Here is a 26,714-nt window from a genome sequence, read left to right as displayed (position 1 = left end):
AAATCTCATAGATTTCCTTGCACCATTTTTCCAGCTCCCCTAACGGGAGAACGCCCCCTTTGCATACATTGTGCCTGGCATAGGCATAATGTGCGCACAAGGTTATAGAGTGGCACAATGCATGCATCGCGCCGCTCTGTAAATACAGCACAGGGATTTTGGCCTTGTTGGGCCACATTAACATCAAAATAAATGACGTCAATGTGGCGCAAAGTGGTGCTAGGGGCATATAAATATGCCCCTTAATTTCTTCAAAACTCTAGAAACGTCATGATAAGCTTCTCCAGATAGCTTCTGGTATTCCAGTTTTTTATTGTGTTCTACCGGCAACATACATAGTCGATGCAAGGTAATTCCTTTGATGTTGTCTACAGCTAATTCAGTAGGAGCTGTTACTACACATGATAAAATGCAGCCTTTAATCCTTTGTAGGTATGTGGTAGGAACTTGGATTTAAAAATGTGTCCCAGTTCCAGCTTGTCCATTAACATATAGTAGAATTAGCATAAATGTTGAAAATTTACATTGATTTTTTTCATGAAGAAATTAAGTCCATTCTTTCACTTTCATATATATTGTTTTCTGCTCATCATTTAGTTGTCCAACTAAGTGTTCTAAGTCAGTATTGTCTTCTCTTGCTTGAAGCAGTACGTACAACTTTATTTTCAATTATTGGTTGTCCAAGAGGATCTTGACTAAGGTGTCCAGAACTTTGACTGCTTTGAGAACCCTCCTTGCTATCTCAGTAGCAATCTCTCTTGTTTCTTTCTGTTTAATCTCATCATTAAACATTTTAAGGTAGTTTGGAAATACTGAACTCTGAATGGTATCTTTTGTAACATTGAAAGAATCATCATAGCAGTCATACTGTCTGAGTAATTCTGTTTCACACCGCCAAGGCTTGCACAGTTGCAGAAGAGCTAAGTTGAAAAACTTTCTTTTCTCTGGAGCTTGACAACTAAGTTTTTTGTGGTTCACTAAACTAACTTTTGTATGTCGAACCAAACAGCTGTCACATCCAAGTACAGCATATTTCCCCTCATCTACATTTTCCTTCACATGGTTTCTATATCTATAGTGTTGGAGAATATCATAAAGACACATATTTTCAAGCTGTGGACTTCTTTTTGATAGTAAGTATGCTACATATGTTTTGCTGCATCTGTACTCTCTGGGTCAAACTCTGCTAGGTATCTATTTTCTGGGAAAGACTTTGGGTCTCTGTTTTGTGTGTCAGCAAGGCATAGACTGGCCCAAGCAATCCTCCTAGACTTTGAGTACAAGCTAGACAAACTCAACCTATCACAACACTCATAAGAACTTATCTACCTGTGCAAAAGCATTTTTACACTGAAGCTGTACAATGCCTTCATCAGAGATTTTTCTGCAGAAATGTCCTCCCACATTTGCTTCATCTCTGTCTTCTCTTATTTTGTGAAGTATGAAGTGTTATAGCTAGCAACAACAATAGAGTTGTCTGCAACAAACTGTATGTCCATATTTACATTCCATAATTTTAGAATAACAGGATTGTAGTCATTAATAAACTTGGAGGCCTTTGCTCTTTTAAGGTTATACATATTTTTGGGTGATTTGCTTGTCAGTGTATGTCTCACGTTAGATATAGAGCTGTTCACTCTTCCTTTGTAAATGATAGGTCTTGGAAATCCAAACCGACACCTTGTATGAAATTTTCTTTTATATCTTTATCTTCGGTGACAATATTTGCCACATTTATGTGCTTGGAAGTATAGAACTTGCTGTTTTAGGCCTTTGTCTTCATTCTCTTTTGGAATGGTGCATGTAACATACTCTTCTATAACAGTCATCACTGTCAGTTGCAAGCCTTGGTGCATTCTTTATCCATAGGAGCATGTGTATACGTGGAGCACTTTTTGCCTGGTACTCTTTGTGCCAAAAGTAAATCTGTAACTTCACCAGGAGAAGGATTTGTTTTATTGCATATCAAAGCGAGCATTGCTTGAATCTTGTGATTAAAATACCTACACACATTAGCAGGATCAAAATAACAAAGTTCTGCTGTCTTCAAATAATATCCTTAATGTTGGAGTTTATTCCTCTCATAAGCTGAAGTAAATCATCCCATCCATACTACGTGCAACTAAGTATGACAGACCAAAAAGGCGCACCTACGTTTCATAACATACACATAAGTCCTCCATGACGACAATACCAATATTAGTTGGTTCCATGTTTACATGCCATCAAATTAATTAGATTGTAGTCCAGGTTTTCATCCTTACCATGTACTTTGTCAACAAAGTCCCTTGCAGAGAAATTTTGCAGATTGGCTCCTGTCTTTAGAAGGCTCACCAGTAGTAGGCCTGAACCATGTTTGAACAACTACTTGTCTGAATGAGTGACTAGGTTATGACAGTACGTGACCACATATCAGAGTAACTTCATCAGTTGGCAACTAGGTCTGATAGTACAGCATACATAGCTGCTGGTTCGATGTGTGCATGAATGTATAAGTGCCTCTTTGAGTATCTGACTGTGTGTGTGAGTAGCTCTATCCTTTTGTAAATAGGTATGTCACTTAAAGTTTAAGCGGCATACTACATTTATTATTGAGCATGGGGATGCAAGTGCACATCTAACTCAGTGAAACTCAATGGACATGTTTCACCTTTTAATCACAATGGACCCTGCTCTATGGTCTACCTACAGTCTAGCTGAGGCATGAGTTTTCTGTACTAATAGGGGACTTGAAAGCTTGTCGAGCAGATTTTCTAATGCCCAGTTGAGATGACAGTAAAACTACACACTCAGGCTTTCTAATACCAAGTAAAGCTTTTAATTCTTTCTTTGGTGATTATTCTACTTCTCTTTATTTTAATCACAAACCTTATATTTATACTGCATTTTACTTTTTATCAATATGCTGCTCACTTTCATTCACCTTATATACACTCATGCCTTTACTAGCGTTTTAAATTAAAGTACATTTGACTACATGTACCTGTTAAGTGTATTTGTTGGTGTGTATGTTTCTCTCTGAGTATCAGTTAGAATTTCTTCTGACTAAAAATGTTCAAAAACCAAGCAGAGGACGGATATACCACTCTTATAAAAGGCAACCATTAATGGCAACCTTTTCAACTTTGCTTTCAAGGTTACTCAATCAGAAAACCAATCACAATTTCCCTTTCATTTTAAACTTATGTTATACCACTTATGACAGGCTGCTATAATGAACCATTCCTAACACTCCTCAAAAGGTAGCACCACTTGATAGTGGTTTTCACCGGATCCACGGATCCACCACAGTGCTCAGCACAGCCCCCGTGTAACTCTCAGGTGGATTTGCGGATTCATGCAGGAGCACAAAATTAGTTCTGCCATCTATTCGAAAACAATGCCATATATGCACCTGTTTGTATAAAAATTATATTCACAACAAATAATTCCTATAATTATTTTTTTCCAGTAGAATTGAAACTAAAAGTCACAGTCTAGTCTTTTTCTATTCCCTCACCAACTACATGCTCCTGCAGCTGTGCTACCATGGTAACACAGGCTGCAGCATTCTGCTGCAGCAGAAGATAACATGTTCAAAACAGTTTCTGAGCACACCATGCTTACTTTGAAACCCAGTTTAGCAGGTGTGGTTCAATTTATCAAATAATAAACATACCACAAAAGTCAACTCAGTTTACAATTAGTCCAAAGCCAATCCGACCTGTACTTACTTTTCTCAAAACATCACTATGTAGATTCATGGAGAACCATAATTACAGTAACCAATCAATTGTGTTCTTTAAAATTTTACTATTAGCTTTCATTGGAACTCCATTTCATTTTCAAAACTGCCTCATTCAACGGCAGCCTCGCCCTATGTGCTACTCCAGCTTCCCTTCAGAATGCTCAGAGTGAGGATAGTGGAACAAAGCTTTGCGTTTTGGGCCATACAGAGTGCTAGAAAAAGTGGCATTGACATAGACCCGGGTTCATCTAATGTAGATATTACTTGTGTTGGACAGAAAGGGTTAAAGTGGCATCAATTGCTTCCTTTGGTTCAAAGGAGTAAGGATTGCCAACATCCTGACCTTATGTTTGTGCACTGTGGTGGCAGTGACCTGGGCACAGTTAAAGTGGTTGGGTTTGGAAATCCTAATGAAGGATACCTTCAGAAAATTAATGACACTTCCCACACACTGCCTTTGTTTTTTCAAACATTTGCCAAAGGCAGAAGTGAAAGTAGTCAAGTGAATTCTGTCCACAAGTAGAAAAATTTAGAAAACATGTTAATAAAGTTGTTTCTGCATTCATCAGAGACTATAACATGGGCTCCATATACCACCATAATTTATGGTTTGATATGGATGGTATATACAGAAATAATGGAGTTCACCTAACAGACAAAGACAACAGGGTGTTCCTGCAGAACTTGAGAGAGTGCATCCTAGTTAACACCTACACATCATAAACACAAAGGCTCTTTTTAGGGCCAATCCTTTTTCCATGGATATATTTAATCATTTGTTTAATTCCTAACTTTTTAAATTATTTTAATCAGATCTGCGGATCAACCCACGAATCTCAAAAAACACATATAAAACATATATTTTACTTTTTGTACCATTGTACACAATTGGTTCCTGTAATAACAAGCCCCTAGGGTCAGGAAACTTCTATCAAGACCCCTTCATTTGCATTCCTACATGCATTGTAGCCCCAGGACCCTTTTCCTGATACAAACAAAATGCTGGCTGCAACTTTCCCTATGAGGTTGCAGCCATCCAAGACTGTGCAAGTGTTTGAGTAGCTGTGAAAGTGGATTTAGGACTATCTGGATGTGACAGTGTGTGTCTGGTTATGAGAGTGGGTGTGAGAATGGATGTCAGACGGTTTGCAAGGGTGTGAGACGGAGTGAGTGTGTCTCTTGGTGTAAGAGTGGGTGTGAGAGTGTCTGCCTGAGTGTGACAGTGGGTGTGACAATGTGCCTCTGCGTGTGTATGGGTGTGAAAGTGGGTGTGAGAATGTCTGTCTGGGTGAGAGAGTGGGTGTGTCTGGGTGTGAGAGTGAGTTTGAGAGGGTATGTCTGGGTGTGACAATGTGTCTCTGGGATTGAGAGTGAGAGTGTCTGGATGTGAGTGGTTGTGAGAGGGTTTATATATATATTCACTGAAAAAAACAAAGGTTACAGGGACGTTATAGTTTGGCTCACATTTCAAACACAACCAACACAAAACCATAGAAACTCACCAGTTATAGTTAGTTACCTTAAGTAATTACAACTCGTGCCCCCGTCATGCACAGTTTTTTCATCAAAAATTTTACTGCAAATACTACATTGATATTAACAATGATGTTATCAAAGATGTCATGAGTGCCGTAATTTGTGGGTTAATTAGCAGCGCATGGTGAGGGCGCAAGTAATAGTTACCTTAGGGCACAAGTTAGAGTTACTTGAGGTAACTCAAACTATAACTGGTGAATTTCTATGGATTTGTATATTTAAAATATGAGCCTAACTATAATGTCCATGTAACCTTTGTTTTTTAAGTCAATTTAAATGTTTTTCAAAACTTCTCTTTCCTCCCTATAACGTCCCTGTAACCTTTGCTTTTTTCAATACATTTCTAATTTTTTTTTAAAGAAGTATAGTAGTTTTCTTTACTATACTTTAATCCAGCAACCATCACCCACTGACTTCTGCCAGGCCCTGGGGCCAACCTTCTATAAGCAGCCAGCCTTGTACCGTGCACAGCCTTCACCCATGCGCAGCAAAGGTTTACCGCAAGACCTGGCTTGCAGCCAGACCCTTCGCCCATCCCCCTTAACCACCTAACCCCATGCTTGCACGGCCCTTTGGGCATGTGCAGCAGTTGTTGGCCATGGCCTCTCTGGGTGTGGGAATAGATGTGAGAGGCTGTATCTGGGGGTTAGAGTGAGTGTCTGTTAGACTCTGGCTGTGTGTGAGAGTGTGTACATCAGTGTTTTAGTTGGTGCGTCAGTGTGTGCGTGGGCCTCTGAATTGGTGCATGAGGCTGTCAATGGGTCTGTGAGTGGGTGTGTGAGAGTCTGAGTGGGCTATCTGGGACTGCGAAAGAACACCCAAATGCTCCTCACGGTCCTTACATATTTATTTACTTATTGTTTTTAATTATTTAGGAAAATGTCCTTTACGTACTATCTGGCACCACTGGATATGCCTCAAGGCGACCTTTGTGGTACCATTGCTTCAGCAAACAAGGAGCTGCTTTTAACAGTGGCTCCCTGCTTGCTGAAGTATTTCATATCTGTTCCATGCATGTGTGCCCCTTTTGTATTTTTTATTCTTTTTTTTCTGGGACTCGGCTCAAGCTGAGTCCCAAGATGGCTGCCAACACTTACTGGTTAAAGTGTCGGCAGCCAATCAGATCTCAGCAAAAGATCAGGAGGGTTCGCAAATCCTTCGCATTCCTAGATATAAAAATTTGGATTTTCACAAATTTCTCAAAAACTACTGAACAGATTTCGTCCAAATAACATAACTGGTTTTCCTGGACCAAAAGCTACCTTTCTGCCAAATGGGGTGTAATTCCTTTCTGTGGTTTTTGTGCTATTGCTGTTCACTTTTTCCTATGGTAATTAATGTTAGAAACGCTCAAAATTTCACCCCCCTTTTTTCTCGGCCCCCGCTTGATGGATCACCCCCAAACTTTTCAGACAGCCACTCGCATGATTGTCAAATTGTTTTTGAAAATTTTAGGAAGATTCATGAAGAGGCGCAAAAGATATAGGCAAGCAAAAAACAGCTTTTTCTAAAGAATCTAGGTCCTAACTATAACTACCTAGAGGTGACTGCCACTAGGTAATGTGTGCAAAATCTGTGGATTTACACCGGGGGGCCATGCTGAGCCCTGTGGTTGGATCCGCAGATCTCAAAAAGCATCAAAAATGCATTTCAAGCCTATTATTTAATGTTTTACCAAATTTATATTACGCCCATGGTGTCAGGGAACCTCTACCCTGTCCCCTTCATGTCCATTGTGCCCAGATATCAGTCCCAGGGGACCGTTTCCCCAATTAAACAAATGGTGGCTACAACTTCTCTGTCAGGTTGTGGCCAGCCTAGCACATTCTTGCACTGGTGCATGGATCTGCGTCCCTAGATATCTCTATTTTTCTCCATTAAACTACTGAACAGATTTACACCAAATTGCAAACAGCATGATCTGTGAACCAAGATCTAGCTTCCGCCCAAAGTTGATGTAATTCCGTTAACCAGTTTAGGCTGTAGGCATGTCTAAAGACCCTACAGGAATTAACACGGAAAAGGCACTTTATTTGACCCCGCTAGATGGATAGATAGATAGATAGATAGATAGATAGATAGATAGATAGATAGATAGATAGATAGATAGATAGATAGATAGATAGAGGCAAGTCAAAAAATGCTTTTTCTATGGAAACCAGGTCCTAACTATAGCTACCTACTGTCAACCACCAGTAGGTAATATATATCTGTGTATCTATAAATATATATATATATATATATATATATATATATATCAAAAACGAAGTTGTCCTCATGTGAAAGCGCACTCCCAACAGGTTATATAAACGGGAAGAAAAAGCAAAGCCAGCAACTCACAGTGAATTCTTTAAGCAGTTTCATTAATCCAGGCCTTAAGTTATAAAATCATCTCTGGACACGTGTTTCAAGGTCAATCCTTTCTTCAGCAGAGAAAAATATAAAAGTGTTTCACCCTCGTAGGTGCAGCCAGTGCTGGAAGTGTTCCAGGCATTTCTTTCTTCCTGAAAAGACCGGCATGGCTTCAGCTTGTCTAATTACAGGCACCAGATTAGTCTCTTTAAATACCAGTCCGCCCCAGTGGGCCTCTCAAGTGAGCAGTGCATGCTGGTTGTGGTGGTCCTGCAATTTTATCATTTTGCCCCAAGTGGGTTGCTGGAGCCAAACGAAATAATGAACCAAAGTGCAAAACCTTTGTAGGCGAATCCAAAGTAAAATTGTCAGATTTGCTGTGAATATCCCAACCTGACTGCTCTTATGTGACAATCCATTTTTAGTCACACAGACCTGCTACGATGTGCAGTGGTGCTGCTTTCCCGACTGGACAGGCCGGTTAAATATCAAAAACAAAGTTGTCCTCATGTGAAAGCGCACTCCCAACAGGTTATATAAACGGGAAGAAAAAGCAAAGCCAGCAACTCACAGTGAATTCTTTAAGCAGTTTCATTATTCCAGGCCTTAAGTTATAAAATCATCTCTGGACACGTGTTTCAAGGTCAATCCTTTCTTCAGCAGAGAAAAATATAAAAGTGTTTCACCCTCGTGGTGCAGCCAGTGCTGGAAGTGTTCCAGGCATTTCTTTCTTCCTGAAAAGACCGGCATGGCTTCAGCTTGTCTAATTACAGGCACCTGATTAGTCTCTTTAAATACCAGTCCGCCCCAGTGGGCCTCTCAAGTGAGCAGTGCATGCTGGTTGTGGTGGTCCTGCAATTTTATCATTTTGCCTCAAGTGGGTTGCTGGAGCCAAACAAAATAATGAACCAAAGTGCAAAACCTTTGTAGGCGAATCCAAAGTAAAATTGTCAGATTTGCTGTGAATATCCCAACCTGACTGCTCTTATGTGACAATCCATTTTTAGTCACACAGACCTGCTACGATGTGCAGTGGTGCTGCTTTCCAGACTGGACAGGCCGGTTAAATATCAAAACGAAGTTGTCCTCATGTGAAAGCGCACTCCCAACAGGTTATATAAACGGGAAGAAAAAGCAAAGCCAGCAACTCACAGTGAATTCTTTAAGCAGTTTCATTATTCCAGGCCTTAAGTTAAGTTTGTATGTATATATATATATATATATATATATCTATATATATCTATATATATATATATACATATAAACACTTAATACTTACTTGCAAAAATACTTACCTTTACACGCATATGCATTTATCATTCATGCCTTTACCATAACATTTGTTGTAAAGGCATGTGTGGTAAAGGCACAGTAGTTGTAAAATCTTACTTGTACCTGCGTTGTAACAATCGAGTTGTAATGATAATGTGTGGTAATGTTCGCGTTCTAATGGGTGTTTCCTCTTCAGTACACTGCTGGACCTGTGGAAAAAACTGAGGAAGGACTATTGTGCTATTCTGCTGCAATAAGGGCTGCTACCTTGCTGACCTGCTTGCTGAGAAGGAAGACTGGATCTGCACCCTTCATGCCAGGTTGAAGTGACTCTAAGGGTCAGCTGATTCACCTCTTGGGATGCAACAAGCTCCAGAGGCCTCCCTGCGCCTGCATAGCTGACCTGCATCTGGACCTGCTTGATCACTGCTGGCCTCTTCTGAAGTGAGTTCCTGATCCCCAAGAGGTGCCCCTCAGGTCCTGGATTCTTGGTGTGGCATCAGTTACTGCCTGTAACACAGACACCTATGCATGATAGTGGAAGGATGCCTATTTTGGCACTAGGCTGCACTATGTGCACCCGCACAGAGAAAGAAAGAGCAGAAATGCAAGATGTCTTAGTAGATATGTCAAATTCCTGCCATCTCTATTTGATGCAAGTGCAGTAAGTTATCTTCCTGGGTTGCCTTTTGCTGAATATTAGTAAATATGCCCTTGAATATCTACAAAGTTATTTACATCTAAGGGTACATCCTCCTGGATTACGTCATGTGTGTTTATTGTGAATCTGCATTTCTAGGAGGTCTCATTAACAGGGAAGAATGGTTTTAATGTTTTTATGAGACAACAAATTAAGGGCCTCATTTACAAGAAACTGGCGCATCAGAATCGATACACCAGTTTTCTTGTGCCAGCCCTGTACACCCTTATGTATTTATGAGACAGCTCTCCTTGGAACACGTTTCCACAGATGTGTCAGAAATTCTGACGCATCTGTGGCGCTAAAGCGATGTATTGCTGGACTAGCATAAAAAAAAGTATGCTACTCCAGCAATGCAAGGGGGTCCAATGTAAGAAAGGCCAGCGTCACTTTAACGCCTGCTCTGAGCAGGTGTTAAAAAAGTGACGCTGTGAAGGTGCAGAATGGCCAGGTGAAATATTGTGGATTTCACAGTGCCACTTCTGCGTGGCTTTTAACAGGGGAATGCCTACCTTGCATACATTATACCTGGTGCAGGTATAATGTGGTGCAAGGCTTTATAAACCAGTGCAATGGTCCCATTGCCGCAGTCTGTAAATGTGGCGTAGTGTAGTAGAGTGCTTGTGCTGTGGCAGCATAAAAAAAGTGACGCAATGGCAGTGCAAGGGGCTTGTAAATAAGCCCTTAAGTTTGGAAGTGTGCTGAGTTTGCCCACATTTGCAAGGAAATTAAGTTATGTTCAAAGTTCAAATCTGTTCATTTCTTTGTGGAATGATTGGTTTTGCGGAGATCTGAAATGTGAGGACTATGGTTCCCTGTCAATGGCACTTTGTAAAGTCATGATCTGATTGCACATATGTTAGTATATTTAATTTTATGCCTCAGTTTTACCAGCAGGCAAACATATTTAAGCTTTTATAATAATCAAGATCAGCTTTGAGATTCTTCCATTGCACAGCTGTTTGAAGCAAAAGCTTTATTTGGGCCTATGTTCCCCAACTTAACAGATAGTTATGTGTTATGTTCAATGCATTTATTGCACTGCTAAAATTCCTCACTAATTCTAAATTTGTATTGAATCTTCATTCATTTAAATACCTAAAGGTATCTAGACTATATCATAAAAGTCTCCATATCCAATGTGCCATTGCACCCATACCTTTGTAATACACACTAGTAAATTCATGGCTCACCTTACATTATCATGATAAGAACCACACTGTGGAAGATTTGAAGTGGGTGGTCATTGATAAACTCTTCATTCCGAGCACCAGAAAGGATGTAAAACATTTCCTATTACAGCAAGAACAGAGATGGGGGTACAGACTGAAGAGTAATGAATGTGGTCTGAATAATGACATTCCATAAAATAAGTTGAAAAGATCATGAGAAGATGTGTATGTCCCAGAAGCAACCTTACAGAAAGGCAGATTAGCAATGGAGTAGCCTGAGATTCCACACATATGTATAAACCGCCTCTGTAGAGGTTCTGTATCTGTTTACATTCCTGTCCCACAGGGTTATAGAAGGTAGCGGAGGATAAAGGGGCACCTACAGAATTTAATTGATGAGTGGATATTACATGTCTACAAATAATGGATATTATCCTGTGATAGAGACTGTTAAGATGGAAGAGTGTGCCTCACACTTGATAGATGACACACGTCACATTGCAGTTGATGCGGGGCAACATTTTGTACTCTGCAGATTGAGTGCTAGAACACATAGACCAAAATGCCCCCATTGATGATGGTTCCTATACTTGACAGACTGTTCTGGAAAGGTCGAGTCACCTGTGTATACACATGTGATGCTCAGTGTTCAACTATAGCTACAGATAATTGGCGTACTTACATTGACATGATATGACATTTGACATGACATTGATACTAAAGACTTTGATGCAGTGGAGTGGGATGTATTATCAACAGACTAACTCACTCCAAGATGGCGGGCGACTAGCGCCGTCTAAGACACAATAGCCCATCAGAATGGCTGAATCAAATGTAATTAGGTGTGATGCTCAATATTCTAACTATAGCTGCTGACAGTCAGTGAACTTGCATTGTCATGACATGACAAGTGGCAGAATATTGATACTAAAGTCTTAGATAAAAAGGAGTAGGATGGACTAGGATCAGACTAAGCCACTCCAAGATGGTGGGCAATTACCTCAGTCTGGGATACGTGCTCTGGTGGAAGCTGATTGATGACGTATGTGACTCATGTGACTGCACATCTGACGTAAAAGGAGCTCAGACACATGCTATGTCATCTACAGTGGGCAGCGAGAGGCTGAGTAGGTGGCATCAGGACACTTGCAGAATGTGTGACTGTAGGGTGACGCCCTCACTAATACCCCGGTTTTGAAGAAAACATTGTGAAACTTGGGTAAGAGTGGGAGGACAGTGTGTCATCCAATTATACTTTATGAGTGAGGTGCACTTGGTGGAGAATCAAGTTGAGCATGATACCTGTATTAAGTATTTTTATACTTCTTGGGAGTCTTGAGTGAACACAATGGGAATAGTAAACTATACTTATTTTCTTTAAAGGACTAAATGAGGTGTTAAAGGAGAATTAGGCAATATATGCCAGTAGGATCAGATCCACTCCAACACAGTAGGTACTGAAAGAAGAGGGGGCACTATCAAGGTAAGTGATCTTTTATCATGATCAGGACCCAGTGACCCTGAGAGGCAAAGATAGAGGGCTGAAACATGTTGATACATGCAGAGAGGGGGACAGTGAGAAATTGACCCAAGGTCCACTCTATATCTTTATTTTTAATCCTGCCAAGGGGGACCAAGAATAAAGTTGAGGTGGACACCCCCTTAGATAGTTTTAACATTAGCCTTAAAAAAAAAAACTTTACAATTCTGTTTGTCCTGTTGGGCATGTTTTTGCCAGTCACAAGCCTTCTGTTTGCGGGGCACCGGAAGTTAGAACAAAATAGTACCTCCATACCGTCCGGAGCAGCGGCAGGCACACATTAAGTTGAATCAATTAGTGCTTGATCCCTGCTTCACACAGAGGAACGGAAATGATGCCAGATGTGCCTTGACGAAATACAAGGCTGTAAAGGAGAGTGCCACACAAACCAACAAATGGTGAGCAACAGGCGGGCTCCATGCCCTTTACTTAACACAACAGTGTCTCGCATGCGAGACGCATGCTTAAGCGCATGCATTTGCAGGCTCAACACTAAAAAGACAGGACAAAGATCAGATAGTTATAAATCTTGTTAAACACACTGAACGTTACCAGCTCAAGAGAAGGGCACCTGTAATAGAGATGTCAGTAACTAACACAGAAGTAACAACAGCAAGCTAAAATACATGACAAGATGCAGCTACCAATTTATACGGAGTGCCACCAGTCCTGACACTCAATGAGGTCAAATGCTCACTCAGCAAAAAGCTAACAGCAAAGTGTACATTCTCACAGCAGTTAAAATCGTCAGACAAAACATCTGTTCAGCATGAGCTGATAATAAATAATTCTATCTCACAGCAGCTAATATTGACAGAAATAATGCACTACAGTCTGGTTTAAATAGAACCAATTTCATCCCTGAGTAAAATGCACTGGCAGTGCTTAATTGGAGCCAGTGAATTCTGCTCCTCGCACCGGCACTTAGGGCCACATGTACCATCGCTACATTTTGTGAGTTCCTAATTGTGACTTTTTGAGCTGCATCATCAGTATTCATGAGACAGGTCACAATTTCCAACCCATTGGGAATGGCCTGCGCTCACAGGGATGCTGGACTGCTGGGGTCAGCAGGCCACCATGTTGGTGAATGCTTTTTAAATAAAGTATTTTAACACAGGATGCATTTCAAAATTAAAACTGACAAGTGTACTTTTCATTTTTTAACAGTAGGCCTTGTCCGTAGGCCCATGGGACCACTTCCTGCTTTTAAAAAAGGTTGGCGCCCACATTCGCAAAGGGGAAGAGGTCCCTTTGGGACCCCTTTCTGTTTGTGTATGGGTTACCAACTCCTTCACAAGGTCAGTAAAAGATGAATGTTTTGCAACCGCATTCCGGTTGCAAAACAATCATATGTGTCCCTGCGACTAGCTATTAGGAAGGGAAGCCCTAAACATAACCCTTCCTAATACTGACTTGCAAACCCTATTTTGCGAGTCAGTAATTGGTTACTGAATCGCAAAATAGGGTTGGTACATCTCAAAAGGATATTTAGCGGTCGCAAACAGCCCTAAATGCCGTTTGCGACCGCCCTAAACTTTTGTACATGTGGCCCACTATTGTTAACACAAGCACTTATGGCAGTCTGCCACATGGTGGCGATGTCTGTCCAGTTTAGAGATGACCACAAAAACAGTTGTTTATTAATTCAGTCTACATTTTAAATGGCTGTTGGAAATGGGGTCTTTGGTTGGCAGTCAGGTTACCCCCTGTCCAAGCAAGGACCCTCACTCTAGTCAGGGTAAGTCACACACAATCCAAATTATCCTGTGCCCACCCTCTGGTAGCTTGGCACTGAGCAGTCAGGCTTAACTTAGAAGCCAATGTGTAAAGTATTTGTGCAATAACTCATGCAATAACACAGTATAACACTATAAAAATACACCACACAATGTTTATAAAAATATAGAATATTTATCTGGATGAATGCAGGTCAAAACGATCAAGATATGATAAATACATGTTGAAATATTACTTCAGAGAATGATAAAAGGAGTCTTTAGTCATTAAAAAGCAACAAGTGCCTCTTGCAAGCACAAAGTATCTGGTTTGTGTTCAAATTCTCCACAAGGGACCGCAGAGGAGGCGATGCGGGGAAAACAGGGAGGTGTGCATTGATTTCTCTGGTCGCAAACAGACGATGCGTCGGTAATTTTCCACGCAGGGAAGGCTATGTGTTGATTTCCAGCGCGCTGACTTGGAGCCTCTTGGGGTTGCAGGGTTTTCAGTTGCCCCAGGGACAATGTAGAGAAATCCTGGGCGTGCAGGACAAAGACACAGGGGCTGCGTTGATCCGGTCGGCGATACAGGCAAATTTCTGTTGCATGGCAGGTGCTGCGTCGATTCTTCATGCAGGAAGTCAGGCTGCGTCGTTCCTGCTTGGCTATGCATTGACCCAGTGGGCCGTCTTTTTCGAAGTGCTGGTCGAAACGCTGGGGCTGCGTCGATCTCGTCTCGGGGAGCCGGGCTGCGTCATTCCGTGTCGGCGTGCGGTGATTTTCTCACTACGATGCAGGCTGTGTGTCGTTTCTGGCAGGTTGTGCGTCTAATTGTCTCCACCGCACAAGGAGTTCTTTGCAGGAGGAAGTTTTTTTGGTCCTGAGACTTCAAGGAACAGGAGGCAAGCTCCATCCAAGGCCTTGGAGAGCACTTCTCAGCAGAGCCAGAGGGCAGAAAGGCAGCAGGGCAACAGCAGGGCAGCAGACCTTTGCAGAAAAGCAGTCAGGTGAGTCCTTTTAGCAGCCAGGCAGTTCCACTTGGCAGATTGCAGTGTGTGGTTCAGAGTTCCTTTACCAGTGTTATCTTGTCTGAGTTTGTAGGGTCAGATGCCCTGTTTAAAAACCCAAATGTGTCTTTGAAGTGGGGGAGACTTCAAAGAGTGGCTTAGAAGTGCACCAGGTTCCCTTTCAGTTCCATCCTGTCTGCCAGGGTCTCAGTAGGGGGTTTGTCAGTCTAATGTGTGAGGGCAGGCCACTGTCCTTTCAAATGTAAATGTCAGGCCCTCCACTCCCCCAGCACAGGAGACCCATTCAGTATGCAGATGTGTGCAGGTGTCACTGAACATCCTGTGTTTGGGGTTGTCTGACGGGAATGTACAAGGGAGCTGTCAAGTAACCTAGCCAGACGTGGATTGTAAGGCACAGAATGATTTAAGTGCAGCGAAATGCTTACTTTTGTATTACCATTCTGGCCATACTAAATATGACCTTGTTACTCCTTTCAGACCAGAATCTACCACTCAAACGATATATGAGGGTAGCCCTAATGTTAGCCTATGAAAGGAGCAGGCCTCACAGCAGTGTAAAACAAATGTAGGAGTTCTGTACTACCAGGACATATAAACTACAAAGGCATATGCCCTGCCTTTTACCTACATAGCACCCTGCCCTATGGGTTACCCAGGGCCTACCTTAGGGGTGACTTACATGTGGAAAAAGGGGAGTTCAAGGCTTGGCAAGTACTTTTAAATTCCATGTCGAAGTGGAGGTGAAACTGCTCACACAGGCCTTGCAATGGCAGGCCTGACGTATGATTAAGGGGCTACTTATGTGGGTGGCACAATCAATGCTGCAGGCCCACTAGTAGCATTTAATCTACAGGCCCTGGGCACATGCTGTGCACTTTACTGGGGACTTACAAGTAGCTTAAATAAGCCAATAGGGTATGAACCAATGTCACCATGTTTTAAGGGAGAGGGCAAATGCACTTTAGCACTGGTTAGCAGTGGTAAAGTGCACAGAGTCCTAACACCAGCAAAAACAGCGTCCAAAAAGTGGAGGGAGGCAGGCAAAAGGTTAGGGATGACCACCCTAAGCCTGTCAGGTCTAACAATGGCTAATGCCTGCCGTCAAATCCATTCTTGTATCTTTGCGGGCCTGGAATAGCCTGAATTGTCACACTATTAGGAGTGTGATGGTTAGTAGTTATGTTGGTGCTGGAATTGCTGGCAGGGGCAATGTGTGATGCAAGCTGCTGTGGACTCCTGATGAGGGCCCTACCACTTAAAAAAATAAATAAATTAAGCACTGCTTTACTGGAGAAAATGACATTTGCAAACTTTTGAGTAGATTTTCTACTTGAGAGGCAGCCTTCTGACGTGACCACCTGTGTTAGAAAATTCTCGCTGGATGTCCACCTAGCACCATAAATCAGGGTAGTGGATGCCAAATCTCACTCACCAATTTACCGTTCTGGAATAGTGCCAAGAAAACATTCTGCCATGCAGCGACTGGAAGAATTTGGCAGGAAATCCTTGTTACAAGACCAATGGGGAGTCACCAAAATTCCCCTGGGGGAACGGAATATTTCTCTCACCCTTAGTTTAAATTTAATGAAGTTAAAACCAATCCATTGTATTTCTTTTTTGAAAAATATAAACATTGAATAAATCAATTGATTTATTGTTTCAGCAATGACGTAAATAAAATACATATAAAAATACAATAAACTTTCATTCACAAAGCAGTTATGCAAATATATTTATCCCCTAACCATTGTAGATAAAAACTTTAAAAAGTGACATGTGCAAATGGGGAGATAGTGATGCACCATGCGCCTGGGCAGCGGTTGCGTAGAGTGACACCACATCGACCCATCCTATGTAATGTGCTAATGCGCCCAGTCATAAATAGTCTTTAATCAGGGAGAATAACCAACAATTACTGGCTCCATAAGATTTATTCAGGGAGACATATTTACAAACAAGCATGGGAATATGTTTAAAGAACTCCATGATAATACTTTACTTTAGTCTACTTCTAACCCTATTATTTTTTAACAAAGGGCTACACAGCCTCCATATAGGAAGACACAGAGTAACAGATTGTTTCTTCATCCACCCTATAGCAAAGTGCTAGAGTGTCCAATCTTGATTTAATATTGTACCTGGAGAACAGGCGAGGAAGCTAATACTTAAGTGCTAAGGCCTTTTTTGTACATAATAACATAAAGTGCATAATGCTATCTTTATCACCACGGGTACAATTACAAGAATCTTCCCCTTGCTCAAGCATACTGAACCTCAGTAGGTACTCCTTTGTGAGGATCAACACTAACCTAAAGTTCAGATGAAGGATACTTTTTTATTCTGGATATGGATATCTCTAATGCAGAAAGTCTTTGAACCATGCAACATTCTTAAAAGAAAGGTAGTTTTCTACCTCTCTACCTGGGCGTTTTTTAAAAATCCTTGTGAGAGTGGTAACTATCTTTCACTAGTTCTGCGCTATTTGGCTGAACTAAGGCCCACATTTAAGAGGACCTAGCACCTCCTTGCGCCACATTAGTGTAATTTTGTTCTACGCTAATGTAGCCCAACGTGGCAAAAATCATTGCACTGGATTTACAAAGAGGCGCAATGCATGCATTGCGCCACTTTGTAACCCCTTGTGCCACATTATGCCTGCACCAGGCATAATGTATGCAAGGTGTGTGTTCCCCGCTAGGGTCCAAAGAAATGGTGCAAAGAAATCTAAACGATTTCTTTGCACCATTTTTTTCAGAATTTTTAATGCCTGCTCGGAGCACACATTAAAACGGGACACAACATTGGCTACAATGGACACCTGCTACTTGTCAGGGTTAGCTCCAATATTTTGGTGCTAACCCTGAACAGCACATCAATAGCGTGAAAAATTCTGACGCTATTGCCCCTTACCGTGCGCCATGGTGCGCAGTATTTTAAATATGACGCACACATTGTGGCGGTATAGCAGGTGCTAAGGTGTGCAAGGAAAGTGGCGGTGCACTGGGTTCATCGCCGCTTTTTTAAAATCTGCACCCAACGTTCGGATTCTCCAAAAGATGCCCTAGCAGCAGTAGTGTTAGTATTCTTTAATGTATGCCAGCCCGAGCTTAACAGAGCTTGCCATTAGATCTCAGTTCTAGAATTTAAGCAGGCTGCTGCATTTGGATTTCTGGCCAATTTAACCAATACAATTTTGGTCTTAATGCAGCCATATCTGTGACGGAGGAAACAACTAGTTCCAAGTAAAGTGCCACTAGTGGTGTTCCTTGGCCTAACCTTAGCAGAGACCTCAGAAAGTTATTTTCTATTACTTTCATCTCGCTCAGGTTGTCTTGGCCCCAAAGTTCAGCTCTATGCAGGGCGTGTCACCACTGTTTGCTTGCAGTCTTAACGTATTATGCTTATAGATAGACAACCCCCATTCTGCTTCAAACTGAGCATGGCTCTTAGAATTTGAATTAAAGTCGCACTAGCTTTGCTTATCTGCTCTTTCCATTTAAGTTGTTTCTCGAAAAGAACATCCAAGTAATCATAGTACGAAGCTCACTCTACCACTACGTTGTGTAACTTCAGTTTTCTTTTCAGAGGGGGAAAAGGTTTCATTGACATAACCTTGTTTTATTAATATTAATAGTTAACTCCTTAATTCTAAAATAGTTTGCAAATCTATCAGTTGGTGCATTGCGTTTTCAATTCATGCTAGCAAAACCACATCTTCAAATAAAAGAACAGGGATCTTTTCCTAGCAATAATCGGGACAACCAAGGCAGCTTCTGACAAGATTTCTACCACGTTAGGTAGATCTATAGGGACAAAGTCAGGGACTTTGCACTCTACAGTCCCTATAGTACTCTCTGGTTTATTCGTTAATCCTTTACCCATAAGGGTAACAATCTTCCAAAAGCTTCTCAAGACCTTTTGCTCGTCTGCATCTCTCAACTCGGTACACAGTTTATATTACTGTGCTATTCCAACTTTTTCTTTATTAATTTCTCTAAGTCTCCCCTATATTGCCAAACAGTGCCTTCCTCACTAAACTACCAAGGCATCAAATCAAAACTGATGAAACCCTACGTTTCATGGTGTAACATTCTCCATCGAACTAGCTGTTATTATCTATCGTTTCGCCTTTATCGTGGCTTTGCAGGATGTGTTGGGGCCATAACATTCTCATGTCATCGTGCGTTGTGTGGAAGGAGGCCATGACTATATCGTACCCAGCCTTTGTTTGAGTCAGAATATTAATATAGTAGTCCTGTAATATGTTATTAAGTTAGGGGATGTTATTATTGTCAAATAACTTTATTTCGTCTTCAAATGCCATAAAGGTTTTCCACACAACAAGAATACATAATTAAAAACATACATAATAAAATCATATCACAGGAAACATTAAAGGTCTTTCTCAAAACTCCAGCATCTTAAACCCCATGAGTTAGACATCACAAAAAAAGAAGAAAAAATATTTGTATATATAATGCGTGTACAACAGCCAAGGGAGTAGACACTTTGGCCCATATTTATACTTTTTGACGCTAAACTGCGCTAACGCAGTTTAGCGTCAAAAAGTTTTGCGCCGGCTAACGCCATTCTGAAGCGCCATGCGGGCGCCGTATTTATTGAATGGCGTTAGCCGGCGCAAGCAGACCGGCGCTGCCTGGTGTGCGCGAGAAAAACCACGTACACCAGGCAGCGCCGGCGTAGGGGGAAAATGGCGCATGGGCGTCTTAAAATGGGGCAAGTCAGGTTACGTCGAAAAAATCGTCGTAACCCGACTTGCGCCATTTATTTTCGACGCCCATCCCCCATCAACATGACTCCTATCATTGTAAAGATAGGAGTCATGCCCCCTTGCCCAATGGCCATGCCCAGGGGACTTCTGTCCCCTGGGCATGGTCATTGGGCATAGTGGCATGTAGGGGGGCACAAATCAGGCCCCCCTATGCCAAAAAAAATTATTAAAAAAAAATAAAAAAATACTTACCTGAATGTCCCTGGGGTGGGTCCCTCCAGCCTTGGGTGTCCTCCTGGGGTGGGCAAGGGTGGCAGGGGGGGTCCCTGGGGGCAGGGGAGGGCACTCTGGGCTCATTTTGAGCCCACTTGTCCCTTAACGCCATGCCTGACCCAGGCGTTAAAAAGCGGCGCAAATGCGCCGTTTTTAGCCACGCCCACTCCCGGGCGTCTCTTTTGCCCGGGAGTATAAATACCACGTAAAGGCCTGGGAGTCATTTTTTAGACGGGAACGCCTCCCTTGCATATCATTAACGCAAGGAAGGGGTTCACGCTAAAAAATGACGCACATTCCGGGAACTTTGGCGCTATTCGCCTCTAACGCCATAGTATAAATATGGCGTTAGTTGGCGTTAGTTTAGCGTCGAATTTGCGTCGAAAAAAACGACGCAAATTCGGCGCAAACGGAGTATAAATACGGCCCTTTGTTTGCAGGGAATATACAAAGAAAAATGATTTAAAACAATAACAACAATGCTTAGCATGGCATAGCCTTCAAAAGTCTTCTCCTAAAACATCACATAACCCCTAAGAACTTAGCAACTGAAGTAGCAATGAGTGTACTGGGATCTGATCTTAGAATTATCAAAGCTATTACATGATCTGGCGTACCCAACCGTCTGCAGATTGAACTCAGTCATTTAGCTCAGGGCAGTGCATATGTTAGACAGGCAAACAATACATGTGCTACTGATTAAATCCCAGCTTTACAACTGTGACACAATAGGGTGGGGGTGGACCTGCTGTGCCAACTGCTCGTCAATGAATTGAGTGGGAGGAAACCAAACCTTAACTGTATATACAACTATCTGTCATTCAGTACTGTGATGCAGTCCAAGTAGGGCTCCAATTACCTAATACATTTAGGCCCATATTTATACTTTTTGACGCGAAACTGCGCCAACGCAGTTTTGCGTCAAAAAAATTAGCGCCGGCTAACGCCATTCTGAAGCGCCATGCGGGCGCCGTATTTATTGAATGACGTTAGCCGGCGTTAGCCGGCGTTAGCCGCCAGCGCTGTCTGGTGTGCGTTAAAAAAAACGACGTACACCAGGCAGCGCCGGCGTAGGGGGAAAATGGCGTATGGGCGTCCAGAAATGGTGCAAGTCAGGCTGAGGCAAAAAAATCGCCACAACCCGCTTTGCGCCATTTTTTTACGACGCCCATCCCCCATTGAAATGACTCCTGTCTTAGCAAAGACAGGAGTCATGCCCCCTTGCCCAATGGCCATGCCCAGGGGACTTTTGTCCCCTGGGCATGGTCATTGGGCATAGTGGCATGTAGGGGGGCACAAATCAGGCCCCCCTATGCCACAAAAAAAAAAATATATATACTTACCTGGACTTACCTTAATGTCCCTGGGGTGGGTCCCTCCATCCTTGGGTGTCCTCCTGGGGTGGGCAAGGGTGGCAGGGGGTGTCCCTGGGGGCAGGGGAGGGCACCTCTGGGCTCATTCTGAGCCCGGGAGTATAAATACGACGCATATGCATCGCAGTCATTTTTTAAGACGGGAACGCCTATCTTGCATATCTTTAACGCAAGGAAGGTGTTCACGCAAAAAAATGACGCTAACTCCATGAACTTTGGCGCTAGACGCATCTAACGCCAAAGTATAAATATGGAGTTAGTTTTGCGTCGAATTTGCGTCGAAAAAAACGACGCAAATTCGGCGCAAACGGAGTATAAATATGCCCCTTAAATTCCATAAACTCACTTCTGAACCTACCTTTGGAGAGAAAAAGAGTCTCTGTCAATGCTACCTACTGCCAATAGCACAGTCAAAGGAGCCAGGGTACTCGCGCACACGCCGACCGGAGAGAGAGACTTTCAAACTCCTGACACGATACTCCTTGTCTATACCGATTCAATTGCACAAAGGGTGTGTATACACACACTCCTCTTAACTATACGAAATAGCAACATCGAAAGCCTAAATTTACTTCTCATATTCGATTTATTGAATATCGTCTGAGGGAACACACTTGGGAAGCATTCCATTGAAATACGTCCGCTTTGTTTATTACCACCAAAAAGATAATTATTAACTGAGCCCTGAGGAAGTCAGTGAGATTATCATCTCATAAAACGAAAAACGTGTTGGATGTTGTTTGTTGACCAGTGTATAAAGAAAACATTCTCAAGAATAAACCAAGAATGGATTTAAACTACTGATTCTCAGACTAAATGGTTTACATTGAAGCTGAATAATTGGAAGAGGACTCTAACATATCCGAACACGGGTGCCCTGGCTTCTTTGACTGTGTTTTTCTTTGAGAAACACTGGAGGAGATGGGAGGACGCTCCTGCCAGGAGCACTGTGCCCATTATTGGTTGGCTTCCAAAATAATTTGGTGACTATCTGTGAGCGCCCACTCCTATAACCCTTTCCCCCCTGTTTTTCTTTGTACTCACTGCCAATAGCACAACTTCACTGAATCTTTGTATGGTATGGGCATTGATACATGGCAATCCCACACCTCTCGTAGCCCATTATCAGACAATAAATTCTTCATTTTACTTATCCAAGGGACTCTAGTTGGCTTGCCCAAGGAACAGACTTCTCTAAACGCATTTGCATATGAAGGCAATTCAGGTGTTGACAAATAACAACGGTCTTTATCAACTAATGATTTATGGGTCATGCCCAATTTTAGAGGGTGACGCATAATACTTGTGTGCAAAGTCACAAGCTTTCTCAAAAACGAGTGACCTCAGTAAAGTTTTTGAACCCCCAAAGAATTCGAAGGTACTGACTTGTTCGAGCAGACTCCCACCCAGGGCAGACCTCCACCCCTATGACTTGTGAGACTTGATCACTATAAATTGTGTCCTTGCTGTGTTGATGTTGAAATTTTGCAATGCACAAAATTCTTCAAAGAGATTTTGTAGGGACTGGAGGCCCCCGAGTTTTTTTAAACTAGTGAGGTGTTGTCTGCAAATAGGAGAGTCACTAGGACAGGAGCATCGGCAGGCTGGGACAAAAGGAAATGAACAACAATATATAGGAACAGAGAAAAAATAGTTGGTGCCAACACGCACCCCTGGCGCATGCCCCGGTTGTCATTATTCGGTCTGTTAACAGGCCTTGACCCCCCCCCCCCCAGGCGAATTGTGGCAAAATTAGCTTCATGAAGACGAATAACTAAAGATAAAATCTTGTTTGACATCCCCAGTTAATACAGCACTTGCCAAAGTTTGAATCTAGTAACCAAGTTGAAGGACAACTTTAGATCAATGAAGGCAACATAAAGGCTTCCCTTGCCAATCAAGATTGTTTTCCACAACAAAAGGAGGAACCAAAGTACCTGATCAATTTTGCTTGCCTTTTGTCTAAAGTCAGCTTGGTATGGTGATAACATATCATTGTCAATAATTCAATCCTGGATCTTGGAAAGAAGGGCTTGACAAAACATTTTCTGGATGGAATCTATGAGGCTAATGGTCCTATATTTGGTAGGTAAGGACCTATTGCCTTTCTTAAATAAAGGAATATCCTCTGCATCCCTCCATAACCCAGGGATCGGAGCACCCCTCACAATGGCATTTGACAAGAGCAATGTATACTGGGCCTATTTTCCTCTCGTGCAAGAAAAGATCCCCTGGAATGCTATCAGGACTGGGGGCCTTAGATCATACAATAGAATGTATGGAAGCTTCTATGTCATCCAAATCAAACAGGCTATTACTTCCCAATTGGGTGCGTTTGAAAGAGACAGAACAGTTGCAGAACTGATTGTTGTCACAATAAAGAGAATTAAAATAGTGAGCCCAGTTGGATGCCTGTGTGTGATTGTCAGGGGAAGAAGCCATCCAGTGTTCTCCATTCCTGACTATTAATGAGAATTCTTTAGACTCTTTATGCTCACAGGATTCCTTAATTGACCACCATCTCGCCTCTTCCCAATCCCGCTTAACCTTAATCTGTGCACGTTTATACAATCTTCAAAATATTCTGATGCGGATGATATCTTTAGTTTGAATTGCCCTTAACAATTGTGCTCTAGCCTGCATACACTGCTGATTGAACCACTGACCAACCTTCCTACAGATTGGCTTGGAGTTGGACTGGGGTGCAGGTGCAGTAAAATACACTGACAGACACTTGAAAAAACAAGAATGCATGTCAGGAATAAAAAAAAAAACGGCCTCCTCATTCAAATCAGCAAGTGATGACATACATGGCAACAATTCTTGATTGATAAACCGAAGAGTATCTTCCTGTATGGCCACCTGGTGCCACTTAGGTGGTGTTTGTCAATAGAAAAGATGACCTCCCTGGTAGTTTGACATAAACAAGGCATGTCCTCCACTCTATCCCATAGTAACAACAAACTGAGACACAGTGGATTGTAGTCACTATCTAATGTGTCCCTGACAATCATATCATCCGCCAAATACCAAAGTCTTAAATCATTCACGATATAGTCAGTGTGACTCTTCCCATGTAGTCTATTAAATGTAAAGGCACCCTGCTTATCGGACATAGTTCTTCCATTAACAGCTCTTAACCCTAATCCAAGCAACAAGGCCTTCAGCTGGAGTGCAACTTGGGACCACTTTTTCACAGGGGCTTGCTATAGTCTAGGTATAAGGCAATAATCATCCTCTTCCTGACAATCACACACAGCACTCCTATCGAGGGGTTCATAGGCGGCATTGAAGTTCCCTGCTACAATCATAAAGTGGTTGTGAGATCTCTTATCCAAGAAGTTCTCTAGCTTTTGCAGGGTAGCTGATTGTTTGCCTCCCCTGCCCCCGGTACCTCTAGCATAGATGTTGAAAATATCAATTGTAACATTAGAAGGCTCCTTGAGACAAATTCCGAAGATGTCAGGACAGTCATTGTTTAGCTATTTTACTGTGCACATAAGGGCAATTTTCACCCAAATCGATAAGCCTCCAAATGGATGCCCCAGTTTATTAGAAATAGCAGGAAGGCGATAACTTGCATTTTTTGGTCTAATTACTACCTCAGTAATACAAGTTTCCTTTAAAATACAAATATTAAAATCACCCATTAATACATTCCAGTAGGACAGGGACAGTTTAGACTTCACCAGGCGACATTGCATGAGAAAATATAAACTTTGAGAGACACACACAAGAGGTTTGGCAACATGTCTGCAATACGAAGGAACTGCTATCAGCCCTGTGGGCAAACATAGCCACCTCAGGCAATTCAGAGTGGAGCCCCGGATCAGACCGGGGATCTTTTGCAGCAGATGAATTGCTTCCCTTCTCGCAGCAACTACTAAAACACCCCTCAGACCTACAGGTACTCTCATGCACGGGAAAGACCTGAACTTTAAGCTTCTAAGATCAGTCAATCCTCCAAGGCAGAACCACCTCCTCGCTGGGGTGGGGGGGTGGTGACAGTGAGACAGTACAGGTTCAGTAAGTGACAAATTCCAGTTAAATTGAATGTTAGACTTTACAGGAGGACTAGTGCTTACATCCAAGGCCACTAAACTGTCAACTAGGCACCCATCTGCCATGAGAGGTTTGACACAATCAAAGGGAGTGTTGGGAGATCTACATTGACTGGTCTTTAGGGTGTTGCGTCTTATCACAGATCCACATCATTTTACATGACAAATCCAATGGATCCCCTTGTTTATCAATGAATTCTCCCACTCCTGTTCAGCCTGCACAGAAATGTTTGGTACATTGACCATTAATATTTTATAAGGCGCAGAAATAGCAACACACTTTACGGGTAATTGTTGGAACTGTGAGGCATTCCTTGGTACTAGTGTAGAATTGTCTAGACCTCTGGGGGAGAAATAACGGGAGTTAGCGTCAGTCATCACAACATGCAGTTCCCTAAACCCCCCCAGAGGGACAGCAGCAGCAACTCCATTGTGAACATCAACATAGGTGGGGCTTGGATACACAGCAGAGCAGCTGTTTTGTTGGTACGCAGAAGTCAGTGGAATTATTTACTTGAGCCTTAGCCTTAGGAGTCATAGGTTTAGCCTTCCAACAGGGCCCCTTCAACGGTGCATCATTATGCCCATAAGATCTCCTAGCATAGACCTTGGTGCCCCTACTTCTGCCTTAAATCACCAATGCATTGGGACAACTCAGCTTGGGGAGAACAGAATTAACCATATGTGCAGAAGAGCGCACCTCCCCATCGCAGGACGAGGTGTTTTCAAAAATATTCTGGGCTGAAGAGTTTTCAGGTAAGCATTGAAGTGGCAAAAAGAGAATAGTACAATGAATAAAGGGGTCAGGAGACACTGTTGTAGACAGAGTGGCTGTCTCTAGGTCTATCACTGGGCCATTCTTACTGCAAGGTGATGGTTTGCCTATGCTCTGAGCTCGATGTTTAGCTTTCATAAACATACTAGGAATGCTGTCTTGTTTATTGGTGATTGCATGGGACAAGGGGCTCTGGGAAGGCGAGGCATCAACCACCAGAGCTAGAATCTCCTCACAACCTACCAGAAGGTTATCATTGAGATCAAGCACACTATTACCTCCTTCCTTCTTCAGACTCTTTTTACACTTCTTTCCTGCCACCCCACCCCAGCCCCTCCCTCATTTGTCTTCCTTTTAACTATCACTTTCCACAGGTGCGCCCAATAACGTTATGAACCTAATCTAGAGGATAAAACAACAATAAAATGAGCGGCTTTACTGCCACAAGTAAACAC

Source organism: Pleurodeles waltl, chromosome 5, assembly GCF_031143425.1.
Source record: "Pleurodeles waltl isolate 20211129_DDA chromosome 5, aPleWal1.hap1.20221129, whole genome shotgun sequence".
In the NCBI taxonomy this organism is placed as follows: Eukaryota; Metazoa; Chordata; class Amphibia; order Caudata; family Salamandridae; genus Pleurodeles; species Pleurodeles waltl.
Note: the sequence above shows the minus strand (reverse complement) of the source record.